Source organism: Schistocerca nitens, chromosome 3, assembly GCF_023898315.1.
Source record: "Schistocerca nitens isolate TAMUIC-IGC-003100 chromosome 3, iqSchNite1.1, whole genome shotgun sequence".
Classification (NCBI taxonomy): Eukaryota; Metazoa; Arthropoda; class Insecta; order Orthoptera; family Acrididae; genus Schistocerca; species Schistocerca nitens.
The window spans coordinates 240,418,400-240,431,918 of NC_064616.1; positions in this window are offsets into that span (position 1 = coordinate 240,418,400).

The window sequence follows — 13,519 nt, forward strand, 5'->3', positions numbered from 1 at the left end:
TTTTTTTTGTTCAGCACAGATAACTTATCGAATTGAAATACATTATCTTTTGATGCGTTTTAAGTCATTTTTCTGTGTTTCCAATTCTGGCTCTTGATAAAAACATGCGTCTTATCTCTTTCGTCAAAACTATCCTTAAAAAAGAATTGTTACTGAAAATGATCAGATTTTGGACAAAAGAATGGAAATTTTGTGAAGATGGTGGCCAAAGATATATGTCGCCGCAGGAATCTGGACAGGCTAGCTAAAGATTAGTTGACACAAGCGCACTATAAATAAACATATTTTACTCAAGTGGCCACTGAAGAAGTGCTACACTTAATAGTTTGTGGCAGCCGTGGCTAGGAAAAATAGGGACTCTTGACAGCAAGTTTCCTTCTTCTATTATCAGCCACGTTCTGAGTAACAGCGCCACGTATTATAAGGTCACTATAATACTTGCCACAGCCACATTTAATCTTACGTAAACTCTTGTAAGTCTGTCACATATTTAGTGTGACATATTTAAACCTGGCATCCGCCAAAAGGAATTTCTTCTCATAATATCTATTCTAAGCGTGGATTAATTCTTCATAGATCACAAGTTCTGGCCCCGAAATGGGCAACAATGTGCAATACATCCTATTAACTGACACAAAAGCCGTTGTTGAAAGAGAGACTGTTTAACGGTACTTGGCATTGGTGTGCAGATAGATGAGCTTCAAACTGGTCCAGTTACTGAACACACTCCTCTTGAAATGGGCGAAACGGAAGCGCTAAGGATGGTTGTGTAAGCTATGGCGCTGCCGTAATTGGTGGCGCCTGAAGGTGATTCTCATTGGCTTCCGTCTGCATCCGAATTAAGCCCTTCATAAGCTCAGTAACCTGCGTCATTTGTGGCCTCTCTATCTGAAGAAGCTGTATTAGATCGAGCGTTGGTGCCAAAGGCGCTTGCAATTGTGGCGCCACTAACTACGAGACGGCCTAGCTTGGGGCTTGGGGCGATGCGATAGCCATGGCAAAGCAAACAATGCTAAAGCTAAATCAATATGTGGCGGCACGAACAAGTAAAATAAGAGAAAATGGCATGCACGGATCTGAAGCAGATATATCGGAAAACACAAATGGTAAAAGTTCAATAAAAAATATCCAGAAAGCGCTAAGAAAAATAGGCGTCGAGAGAAGCAAAGTGATGCGTGTGTCTATGTACACCGAATGTTTGCCCGTAGAGCTAGCTATCAACAGCTCGATCTAATGTTCGGCACCATGTAGTAACATGATTGCTGCCGAGGTGGCCGCCGCTTGTAACACCGTCCTGGTAGTGGTCATTAGTCGGCGGCCTGGATGTTCTTCATTGGTCAGGTCACCCTATTGGTGACAATATTCAAAGCGCCGCTCGCAGTGCAGGAATTTTCATGGAGACGCCAGCTCTGCCAGTATCGATAAGCTGCGACACTACACTCCTCCCCTCTAACCTCCTCTCCATTGTCGTGTAGTGACGACAACTGCAACAACAGCGGGGCTGGAGGCATGGATGCAGGAAGAGACGAGGAGGCAGGAGCCGAAGCTGTGGCTGGTGCCGAGCTCCTGTATTCGCCCCGGCATTCGCTTTGAGGCCGTCCTGGAACGCCAGCCGAGAAACCAGACGGAATGTGCGTCTCTGCATCCAGCAATAGTGCGAGGTCTCCTGGTGGTCGAACCGATACGGTGTCTCGAATTGGTGCGTCGAATCCCTGGTCGGCCGTGAAGTGGAGAGGACTAACGCCTGTGGACGTCAGCTGTCCGCTAGACGCCGGATTACCTGTAGGGTGCAGGACCATAGGTTCGTGGCCAGGTGCTGGCGACGCAGGACCCCTGGTAGCCAGAGAAGATACCGGCTGCATCACCCGGTCAGGCAATGAATCTGTGAACAAAGAGTCAGTAGCAGGATAACGCAATTTACAGGCGCCAATTTGATTCAGGTGCCGTCGCTGCAATCTGCCTGGACCCTGTATAAAAAATATACAATTACCAAGCAACCTTATAACGAAGCCGCGTTCTCAGCACTTCCGATCGCTACTTGACCTGAAAAAAAACTAGGCTATTAGTTTGATTCGTAGCATGAGGAAGAGGAGTAGGCATCGGCCACCGCGGTGGGCGCAGAAAATGGACTAAGTTGCGGTGGCGCCGTCCATGAAGCAACTCCACCAGTGATGCGCCGTTGCGACACGGGGAATGGCAGGGTAACAAGAAGAGCAACAAACCTTCATACCGCTTCTGGTGGGTGCGTAGTTCATTCATCAGCTGCTTATAAGCGCGCAGGCAGGTATCTTCATCGATGCACCAGCTCCCTCGGTTAGCTGACAGACTACAGATAATGTGGCATACGGTATCTTACATGTATCGAACCCATTGCTTCCTTCTTACGTTGAGGGATACTGATCACTAACTGTTTCTTAAGGAATTGTACACCTATCGTAGCAAGGAACTCGAACATTTCTTTTTCTTTCTAGAAGATGAAACAACATCGCAAGAAGCTCTTTCACTTCATGGCATTACGATGTACCTTCGGTATTGGAACTTGTTTCTGAAGACCTTAGTCATGCTAGAGACCGCCTACGACCCGCTTCCACGATTTTCATGGTCTCAAGATAGAGAAGATAGATAAAACCTTTATTTCTTAAATACGGAAGACACTGTGGCAAAAGTTATTCGCGGATGTTTTGCGAAAAATGTAGGAACTGTAACGAGAAATAGCAATAAGAAGTAAAGGAATAATGTTGTGAACAGCACTGTAAAGCATGACGGGAGTTATGGTGAGGCATTGGCGTCGGATGTTGTCTTTCAGCATCCCTAGAGATGTCGGTCGATCACGATACACTTGCGACTTCAGGTAACCCCAAAGCCAATAATCGCATGGACTGAGGTCTGGGGACCTGGCAGGCCAAGTATGACGAATGTGGCGGCTGAGCACACGATCATCACCAAGTACAAATGGTTCAAATGGCTCTGAGCACTATGGGACTTAACTTCTAAGGTCATCAGTCCCCTAGAACTCAGAACTACTTAAACCTAACTAACATAAGGACATCACAAACATCACCAAGCGACGCGCGCTAGAGATCTTTCACGCGTCTAGCAATATGGGGTGGTTCTAATAAAACTCTTTTCGCTGATGTTCCTTTTCATTGGCTACTCTTTCGCTTTTGTCTCAGATTATGCTTAAAGCAGTCATTTGGAATTTTCGGTTGCTACGGCTGAAAAAAAGACGTCATGTTATCTACGTGTACCATTTATCACAGTTAGCTGCAATATGTTCTACGACGGTAAATTGACTTAAATGAAAAACCTCTTTTCTGTCTCTGCCATACTACCATTTTTTCTTTCCCTGTCATTGTACCTCATGCTCGCGTTTTTCGTGTTTTGCTGCAGGCTTCCAATCTAGTGCGAAATTTCATAGTAATTGATATCTATTTCCCATAGTTGACATGGTTGCACCATTGTTCAATAACATGAGTGACTGCGTTAGCATTTTGAAGGTTTTGTTTCGTCCGAAAGCCCATGCTTACGTCTGATTTCAGTCACCTCTGTAATATCAATTTCTATTCGCAGACAGATATACCTTTGCAACATCATTAAAACTTTTTTAATCATTAAGCTAAATATTAAAATGTTTGAACTTTTTTCTTTTAATATGTATTTGTTTTTGTCAAACTACTTTCAAAGAATGTGGTATCTCTGAAACAGAGATGTGGCAGCTGAATGGAAAGCGTCCATTGTCTCTTTGGATCACACGATAGATCCTCTCAAAATACCTGTCTTTGGCTCAAGTAGCTTAACTATGTACAGTTATGCCTCTATTGCTTTTCATTTATTATAATGTTGTTCTACCAAGAACGGACGAAAATTCAGTTAACGTTAAGTTTCTATTGTTGTAATTCTGACATTATCCTCTTCTTCAACTGTCCATGTGAGTAAATTCTTTTCACACATGATTTTGCAATCTTAAGTTAATTTAACTCTCCGTGGATGAGTGTCTGCGCCTCCCATTTTCACAGCTGCTGGTGCTTCATCGTCTTGTATTTGATTTCTATCTTCTTTAGCTCGCGTATTTAAATCTTATCTGCCTCATCAAAACATGAGGCCCGCTCGAGGGGAAATGCGTGAATTGTATTGTCATAACTCAGGCAAATACTCCTGTGCCTTCTCAAAGACGATAAAATGGTGCATCGTTTCAAGATTCAGTACAAGTCAGCTGAATCGCATTCATTCTGTAATTTTGTTGTTAAATAGCAGCCTTTGTCAATGTGCTTCTTTTTTCTGGAAGTCGGTGGTTCAATTTGTAAGACAACGACACAGTTCTGAGAATTATTCGTTATAAATTTGTGCTCCTTACTGGTTAATCACCCCCTCTCTCCATGAACCATGGAGCTTGCCGTTGGTGCGGGGGCTTGGATGCCTCAGCGATACAGATAACCGTACCGTAGATGTAACCACAACTGAGGGATATCTGTTGAGAGGCCAGACAAACGTGTGATACCTGAAGAGGTGCAACAGCCTCTTCAGTAGCTGCAGGGGCAACAGTCTGGATGGTTGACTGATCTGATCTTGCAATATTAACAAAAACGGCATTGTTGTACTGGTAATGCGAACAGCTGAAAGCAAGGGTAAACTACACCCGTAATTTTTCCCGTGGGCATGCAGCTTTACTGTATGGTTAAATGATGATGGCGTCCTCTTGGGTAAAATATTCCGGAGGTAAAATATTTCCCCATTCGGATCTCCGGGCAGGGACTAATCAGGAGGACGTCGTTGTCAGGAGAAACAAAACTGGCGGTTTGTGGATCGGAGCGTGGAATATCATATCCCTTAATCGGGCATGTAAGTTAGAAAATTGATAGATTAAAGTTAGATATAGTGGGAATTAGTGAAGTTCGGTGGCAGGAGGAACAAAACTCCCGGTCAGGTGAGTACAGGGCTATAAATATAAAATCAAGTGGGGTTAATCCAGGAGTAGGTTTAATAATGACTAAAAATAGGAGCGCGGGTAAGCTGCTACGAACAACATAGTGAACACATTACTGTAGCCTAGACAGACACGAAGCCCACGCCTACCACAGTAGTACAAGTATATATGCCAACTAGGTCCGCAGATGACGAAGTGATTGAAGAATGTATGATGAGATAAAAGAAATTATTCTGGTTGTGAAGAGAGACGAAAATCTAATAGTCATGAGGGACTGGAATTCGATAGTAGGAAAAGGAAGAGAAGGAAAAGTAGCAGGTGAATATGGAATGGGGGTAAGGAATGAAAGAGGAAGCCGCCTGGTAGAATTTTGCACAGAGCATAACATCTAACACTTCGTTTACTAATCGTGAAAGACGGTTGTATACATGGAAGAGGCCTGGAGACACTGGAAGGGTTCAGATAGATTATATAATGGAAAGACAGAGATTTGGGAACCAGGTTTTAAATTGTAAGACATTTTCAGGGACAGATGTGGACTCTGACCACGATCTGTTGTTTATGAAATGTAGATTAAAACTGAAGAAACTGCAAACAGGCGGCAATTTATGGCGGTGGACGTGGATAAGCTGAAAGAACCAGAGGTTATTGAGTGTTTCAGAGAGAGCATTAGGGAACGATTGACAGGACGGGGGAAAGAAATACAGTAGAAGAAGAATGAGTAGCTTTGAGGAATGAAATAATGAAGGCAGCAGAGGATTAAGTAGGTAAAAAGACGAGAGCTACTTGAAATCCTTGGGTAATAGAAGAGATATCGAATTTAATTGATGAAAGGAGAAAATATAAAAATGCAGAAAATGAAGCAACCAAAAAGAAATACAAACGTCTCATAAATGAGATCGAGAGGAAGTGCAGAATGTCTAAGCGGGAATGTCTAGAGGATAAATGTAAGAATGTAGAGGCATATATCATTAGGGGGTTAGATAGATACTGCCTACAGGAAAATTAAAGAGACTTTTGGAGAAAAGAGAACCACTTGTATGAATATCAAGAGCGCAGACGGAAAACCAGTCCTAAGCAAAGAAGGGAAAGCAGACAGGTGGAAGGATTATGTACAGGGTCTATACAAGGGCGATGTACTTGAGGGCAATATTATGGAGATGGAAGAGGACGTAGAAGAAGATGAAATGGGAGATATGATACTGTGTGAAGAGTTTGGCGGAGCACTGAAAGTCCTAAGTCGAAAAAAGGAGTAGACAGTATCCCATTAGAACTACTGATAGCCTTGGGAGTGCCAGCCTTGACGACACTCTGCCATCTGGTGAGCAAAATGTATGAGACAGGCGAAATACCCTCGACTTCAAGAAGAATATAATAATTCCAATCCCAAAGAAAGCAGGTGTTGACAGGCGTGAAAATTAATAAGTCACGGCTGCTAAATACTAACACGAATTCTTTGCAGAGGAATGGAAAAACTGCTAATAAGTCACGAGATTTGCTATTTCGGGAGCAAAATAACTAATGATGGTCGAAGTAGAGAGTATATAAAATGTAGACTAGCAATGTCAAGGAAAGCGTTTCTGAAGAAGAGAAATTTGTTAACATCGTGTATATATGTGTCAGGAAGTCTCTTCTGAAAGTATTCGTATGGAAGTGAAACGTGGACAATAAGTAGTTAAGACAAGAAGAGAATAGAAGCTCTTGAAATGTGGTGCTACAGAAAAATGCTAAACATTATGTGGGTAGATCACGTAGCTAAGGAGAAGGAACTGAATAGAATTGGGGAGAAGAGGAATATGTGACACAACTTGACTAGAGGAAGGGATCGGTTGGTAGGACGTGTTCTAAGGCATTAAGGTTCAAATGGTTCAAATGGCTCTGAGCACTATGCGACTCAACTTCTGAGGTCATAAGTCGCCTAGAACTTAGAACTAATTAAACCTAACTAACCTAAGGACATCACACACATCCATGCCCGAGGCAGGATTCGAACCTGCGACCGTAGCGGTCGCTCGGCTCCATAAGGCATCAAGGGAACACCAATTTAGTACTGGAGGGCAGCGTGGAGGGTAAATATCGTAGAGGGAGACCAAGGAATGAATACACTAAGCAGATTCAGAAGGATATAGCTTTCAGTAGGTACTTTGAGATGAAGAAGCTTACACAGGATAGAGTAATATGGAGAGCTGCATCAAACCAGACTCTGGACTACAGACCACATCAACAACAACAACAACAACAACTGGTTAATATGAGTTGTTAGGCTGAGTTATACCTTAATAGTTGCAATTTACACCGATGAACCAAAACATTATGACTATCTGTTTAATAGAGTGTTGGTGCATTTTTCAAACACATACAAGAGTGTAGCAGCGATGTATTCTACAAGTCCTTGCTAGGTTTCCAGAAGCATGTGGCATCAGATGGGTGCTCACAGGTCTCTAAATTATCGCAAATTACGGAACCACGGTTTGTGGGCACGCACCTGGCGCCCGATATGTGTTCCAGCAGGTAAAGGTGAGGTACATTTGCTAGCTAAGACATTAATGTGAGGTCACTATCATGTTCGTCAAACCACACTGCAGCACGATTTAGACCGTGTATCGTGGAGAGTTATCCTGCTGGAAGATGTCATCGGCCTAGGGGGAGACTTAAAAGAATGAAGCGATGCAGGTGGTCCGCAGTAATGTTCAAGTAGCTCACTGCTTTCATGGTTTCTTCGAGTACTACCATATGTCTCACAGAATCCCAGCTCAATGTACCCCATGGCATAATTCTGCTCTCACCGGCCTGCATCTGTGGCACAATGCAAATTTCAAGCAGCCATTCACCTTTTTGACGGCGTGTAAGAACCCAGAGATCGATATGGTGTAACAAGAAATGCAACTCATTCGACAGACGAAACATATCTACTGATCCACTGTGAAAACCCAGTGTAGCTGTGCCCACTGCAGTCGTAACTGACGTAGGAGATGTGTGATGTGGAGCTCTGTGTTCAACAATGGCCGTTGAACGGTGTGCTCCGAAACACTTGTGCCTGCACCAGCATTGTACTATGACGTCATATTCGCCACAGATCGTGGATTGCACAGTAGGGGATCCTCCGCCCTCTACTTTTTGTACTGAGACGTGGACGTCCAGTACCATATGGCCCGCGCGCTGTTCCACCATCCCTCAACTACTTTCCCTAGGTGCTCACGATAGCCGACCAGCTTCGTCGTTTCAGAGGTTCTCGTTTCCACCAGCAGCGCCACAATAATATGCCGTTTGTCAAAACCGCTTATAGCAATGGGTTTCCGAATTTGCGGCCAGCATCTTTGCTGTAATGACTGCCCATTCGTCTCTTCCGCTTGCATGTTTTCCTCACTGCGTCATGTGCCCGCAACACCACCAAGAACCTTTAAACTTCACAGTGGGCAGTAGTAATAATGTTTCCGCCGCATAAATATACATCCTGTAAATTTTTGCCATAGACTAACTTGCATTACGGAAAATACGGTGGATGGTCTTCATCCTTTTGAGACTATTGTTTTACAAATTTGCTCCCAGTCTTTAATTTAGCTTCTTTCGTGTAGTCTTACCGTCCTAAATAGGCTTAAATACCTCACCTGCATCAGTTATGTGCATTTTCTGGCGGAAATTATACCGTATCTCGTGTTCTCATATAATAAAGAGTCACTGAACCTACTAAACATGCTACTTCCTTTTACATCGATGAAGTTCGGAAACAGGATATTACTAGTAAACGAACTGTTCTGTTCTTCTTAAGTGAAATTTAGTCAACGGTGTCACGTTCTTTTCTCGAAAATTGTTTGGTGCTCTAATTTAGAGTTTCTGTCACAATTTTGCGCCGGCCGCGGTGGTCTCGCGGTTCTAGGCGCGCAGTCCGGAACCGTGCGACTGCTACGGTCGCAGGTTCGAATCCTGCCTCGGGCATGGATGTGTGTGATGTCCTTAGGTTAGTTAGGTTTAAGTAGTTCTAAGTTCTAGGGGACTGGTGACCACAGCAGTTGAGTCCCATATTGCTGAGGGCCATTTGAACCATTTGAACCACAATTTTGCAGTTAAAGTACTACGATCTTTCAAATGCATTTGCCAGCAGTAACGCTTTTCTTACCCTCATGTCTTAGCAGATGTCCTATCATCCTGTCCCTTCTCCTTATCAGTGTTTTCCACCTATTCCTTTCCTCTCCGATTCTGCGTAGAACCTCCTCATTCCTTATCTTATCAGTCCACCTAATTTTCAACATTCTTCTATAGCACCACATCTCAAATGCTTCGATTCTCTTCTGTTCCGGTTTTCTCACAGTCCATGTTTCACTACCATACAATGCTGTACTCCAGACGTACATCCTCAGAAATTTCTTCCTCAAATTAAGGCCGGTATTTGATATTAGTAGACTTCTCTTGGCCAGAAATGCCTTTTTTGCCATAGCGAGTCTGCTTTTGATGTCTTCCTTGCTCCGTCCGTCATTGGTTATTTTACTACCTAGGTAGCAGAATTCCTTAACTTCATTGACTTCGTGACCATCAATCCTGATGTTAAGTTTCTCGCTGTTCTCATTTCTACTACTTCTCATTACCTTCGTCTTTCTCCGATTTACTCTCAAACCATACTGTGTACTCATTAGACTGTTCATTCCGTTCAGCAGATCATTTAATTCTTCTTCACTTTCACTCAGGATAGCAATGTCATCAGCGAATCGTATCATTGATATCCTTTCACCTTTTATTTTAATTCCACTCCTGAACCTTTCTTTTATTTCCATCATTGCTTCCTCGATGTACAGATTGAAGAGTAGGGGCGAAAGGCTACAGCCTTGTCTTACACCCTTCTTAATACGAGCACTTCGTTCTTGATCGTCCACTCTTATTATTCCCTCTTGGTTGTTGTACTTATTGTATATGACCCGTCTCTCCCTATAGCTTACCCCTACTTTTTTCAGAATCTCGAACAGCTTGCACCATTTTATATTGTCGAACGCTTTTTCCAGGTAGACAAATCCTATGAAAGTGTCCTGATTTTTCTTTAGCCTTGCTTCCATTATTAGCCGTAACGTCAGAATTGCCTCTCTCGTCACTTTACTTTTCTTAAAGCCAAACTGATCGTCACCTAGCGCATTCTCAATTTCCTTTTCCATTCTTCTGTAAATTATTCTTGTAAGCATCTTCGATGCATGAGCTGTTAAGCTCATTGTGCAATAATTCTCGCACTTGTCAGCTCTTGCCGTCTTCGGAATTGTGTGGATGATGCTTTTCCGAAAGTCAGATGGTATGTCGGCAGACTCATATATTCTACACACCAACGTGAATAGTCGTTTTGTTGCCATTTCCCCCAATGATTTTAGAAATTCTGATGGAATGTTATCTATCCCTTCTGCCTTATTTGACCGTAAGTCCTCCAAAGCTCTTTTAAATTCCGATTCTAATACTGGATCCCCTATCTCTTCTAAATCGACTCATGTTTCTTCTTCTATCACATCAGACAAATCTTCACCCTCATAGAGGCTTTCAATGTATTCTTTCCACCTATCTGCTCTCTCCTCTGCATTTAACAGTGGAATTCCCGTTGCACTCTTAATGTTACCACCGTTGCTTTTAATGTCACCAGAGGTTGTTCATATCAAACATAATCATGCTGCATGCTTTTTCCTAATCCCACTCATCAGCCGGCCTGTGTGGCCGAGCGGTTCTAGGCGCTACAGTCTGGAACCGCGCGACCGTACGGTCGCAGGTTCGAATCCTGCCTCGGGCATGGATGTGTGTGATGTCCTTAGGCTAGTTAGGTTTAAGTAGTTCTAAGTTATAGGGGACTGATGACCTCAGAAGTTAAGTCCCATAGTGCTCAGAGCCATTTGAACCATTTGAACCCACTCATCACTCACTTCCTGCAAGAGGTTTTTACTTTGATATTGGAATGTTGTTATCCCATTTGGAATTAGAGCAACTCTCCTTCGTTGCAAAATGCTTTTTATTAATTGTGGGTATAAAAGTTTACACTCAGGAAACAGGTGAGGAATTACGGTTTATCGCGTACCTGTAACTAAGTAAGTGGTGAACCTCTTTTACTTTGGATAAGATGCGGGATTGTCATCAGCACAATATGCGTTCCTTTTCCATAGGACAACGAATTATCGTAGCACTGCCCTTGTGGGCACAGAGGTTTGCGTGTTAACGTCAAGCTGAGGGCTATGCTGGCGGTAGCGTAGCTACTGGCCGGGTCTCTCAAGCCAGACAGGTCTCAGCGGATGAACCAGACAAAGTGTGTCCCACAACGCCCCATCCCTTTCTTCGTCCCTTTCCATAGCGCCTTCCCCTAACATCCTAGGACCCAACAGCGAAGCGGATGAAAGAGGAACATATCACACCTGAGTTCCCCGACGGTCACGTAGGTGGAAGAGATGATGCCACAAGAACTGGCTGCAAAGGCGCTGCTCCACTGTCCCAGAGCTCGCGGTACTTCGCTGCAGTTCTGGTGTCTGAAATCACATGTCTCATACGTACGTGCCGCGATGAATTGTTGCAGAATTACAGTGAGCGGGTTACTTCCTCGTAAGTTGAGATAAGTTGAGATGTACCTTAAACAAAGACACGCGATTGGCAGTTTCTTCTCCCATCTTCCTTGAAGGCCAGTGGCGATGAGATAAAGACGGTGGTAGCAGGCGTGAGTAAGGCTGAAAGCTACTAGTCTGGACCTGCATACTAGCGGCAGGTGTGTGATGGTCGCCTTCCTGAGAACTCATGTGACTACTCAGGGATCTGGTCATTCGTCTGCGACTGGGCAGGCCCATTTAGGATAACCGCTGCCCTCCCTGAATGGGCAAGGCCCTAAGAAAGGCTGATTAAACATAAGTAGTTTCACTTGTACCAGGCTGGGAATCCGCACCCAGGAGGTTACTCCTAATTTGCAGACGAAAACCAAGAAAGAACAATATGATAAAGACTACTGGAACATGGAATGACAGGACTCTTCTGGATTTAGATGGAAACAAACCAGAAAGAAGAACAGCTCTTCTCATCCACGAGCTAGCTAGATTAGATGTAGATGTTGCTGCCTCAAATGAAACCAGACCATCAGGCGAAGACATCTTAGTCAGGCTAGCTCAGGGTACACCATATTTTGGAAAGGAAAGGATGCAAGAGAACCGCGTACCCGTGGTGTAGGATTTGCAGTAAAAACAGAAATAGCGAAATAACGTCCATTAACCCCTATTCGAGTCAATGAAATAGTTGTGAGTCTTCGAATTCTTATTTCTGGAGACAGCTTCGTCACCCTCGTCTCTGCCTACGCTCCCACATTAGGTGGAGAGAAGGATACAAAGAATCAGTTCTCCCATCAGCTGAGCAATGTTCTCGTCAAGATACCAACCGCAAATAAACTCTTGTTACTAGGCGACTTCAGTTCTAGAGTTTTTGGGGTAACAATGGGTAATCAAAGTGTAGGAAACTGCACTGCAAATGGGCTGCTACTTCTAGGTCTCTGAGGTGAGCATGAGTTTTGTATCACCAATATGCCTTCCGCTTACCTAACCGTTATAAGACAACTTGGTTTCATCCACGCATCAAGCACTGGCATCTCAGTGACTATGTCAGCATGACAAGAAAGTCGTCCTGACCACAAAAAACAATTCGAAACATCGATGGTTGCTGGACCGAACATAAACTGCTGGTTAGCCATCTGAGTATCCTTGTCCATCGTAAACAACGATCCTTCTTCTTAAATCCTTCCAGGAGGAAATGCAACATCAACATCCTCCAGAATGAAACGGTTCGTTTTCCCTTGCAAGACACACTTTTGGAACGACTTAGCAATAGCCCAGTTAACACAACAGATGTTGAACACGAATGGTCCACTTTAAAAAAACATCAAGAAGTCTGCAGTGGTAATCAAGGTTTTGATGCGAAGTGGATAAACGATTGATTTTATGGCAACAACGAAGTGATTAAGAGCCTCAAAAGTAAAGAACGGGATATATTCCTATTTATTGCTCAAGATCCATCCTACCTGGAAAATAAAACACACTTTCAAGAGATCAAGCAGAAACGTCAAAGTGAAATAAGAACAATCAAGAACCACTGGTGGCAACAAAAAGCCAAGAAACTTCAAAGCCTGTCAGATGCCGGGGACTTTCCGAGTTTTTATGCTGGAATAAGAGAAAAATATGGGCCTGTTCGTTCCTTATCAGGAATCATGAAAGTCGCCAACAGCATGACCATCCTCACTGACAATCACAGGACATCTTAAACCGCTGGGGAGAGCTTTACAAAGCACTTTTAAACCGTAGTTCTACTGCTGCTGCCGACTTTCTCGGACATGTCCCACAACATCCAGTGCAACCTTGTATAGCAGTCCCACCGATATCTCATGAACTCAACAAGGATCTAGATTGAATGAAACCGAGAAATACATCTAGACCTGACAGCACCCCCTGGATACCATTCAAAATGGTGGCTTTCCTCTAAAAAACAGACAATTCTCCCTGTTTCTTCTAATGTGAGAAACCCGTAAAGTAGCAGCTGACATGAAAACTCCACAATTGCCACCATTTTCAAAATAGTTGACGGAACCATAAGTGACAATTGCCCTGACATATC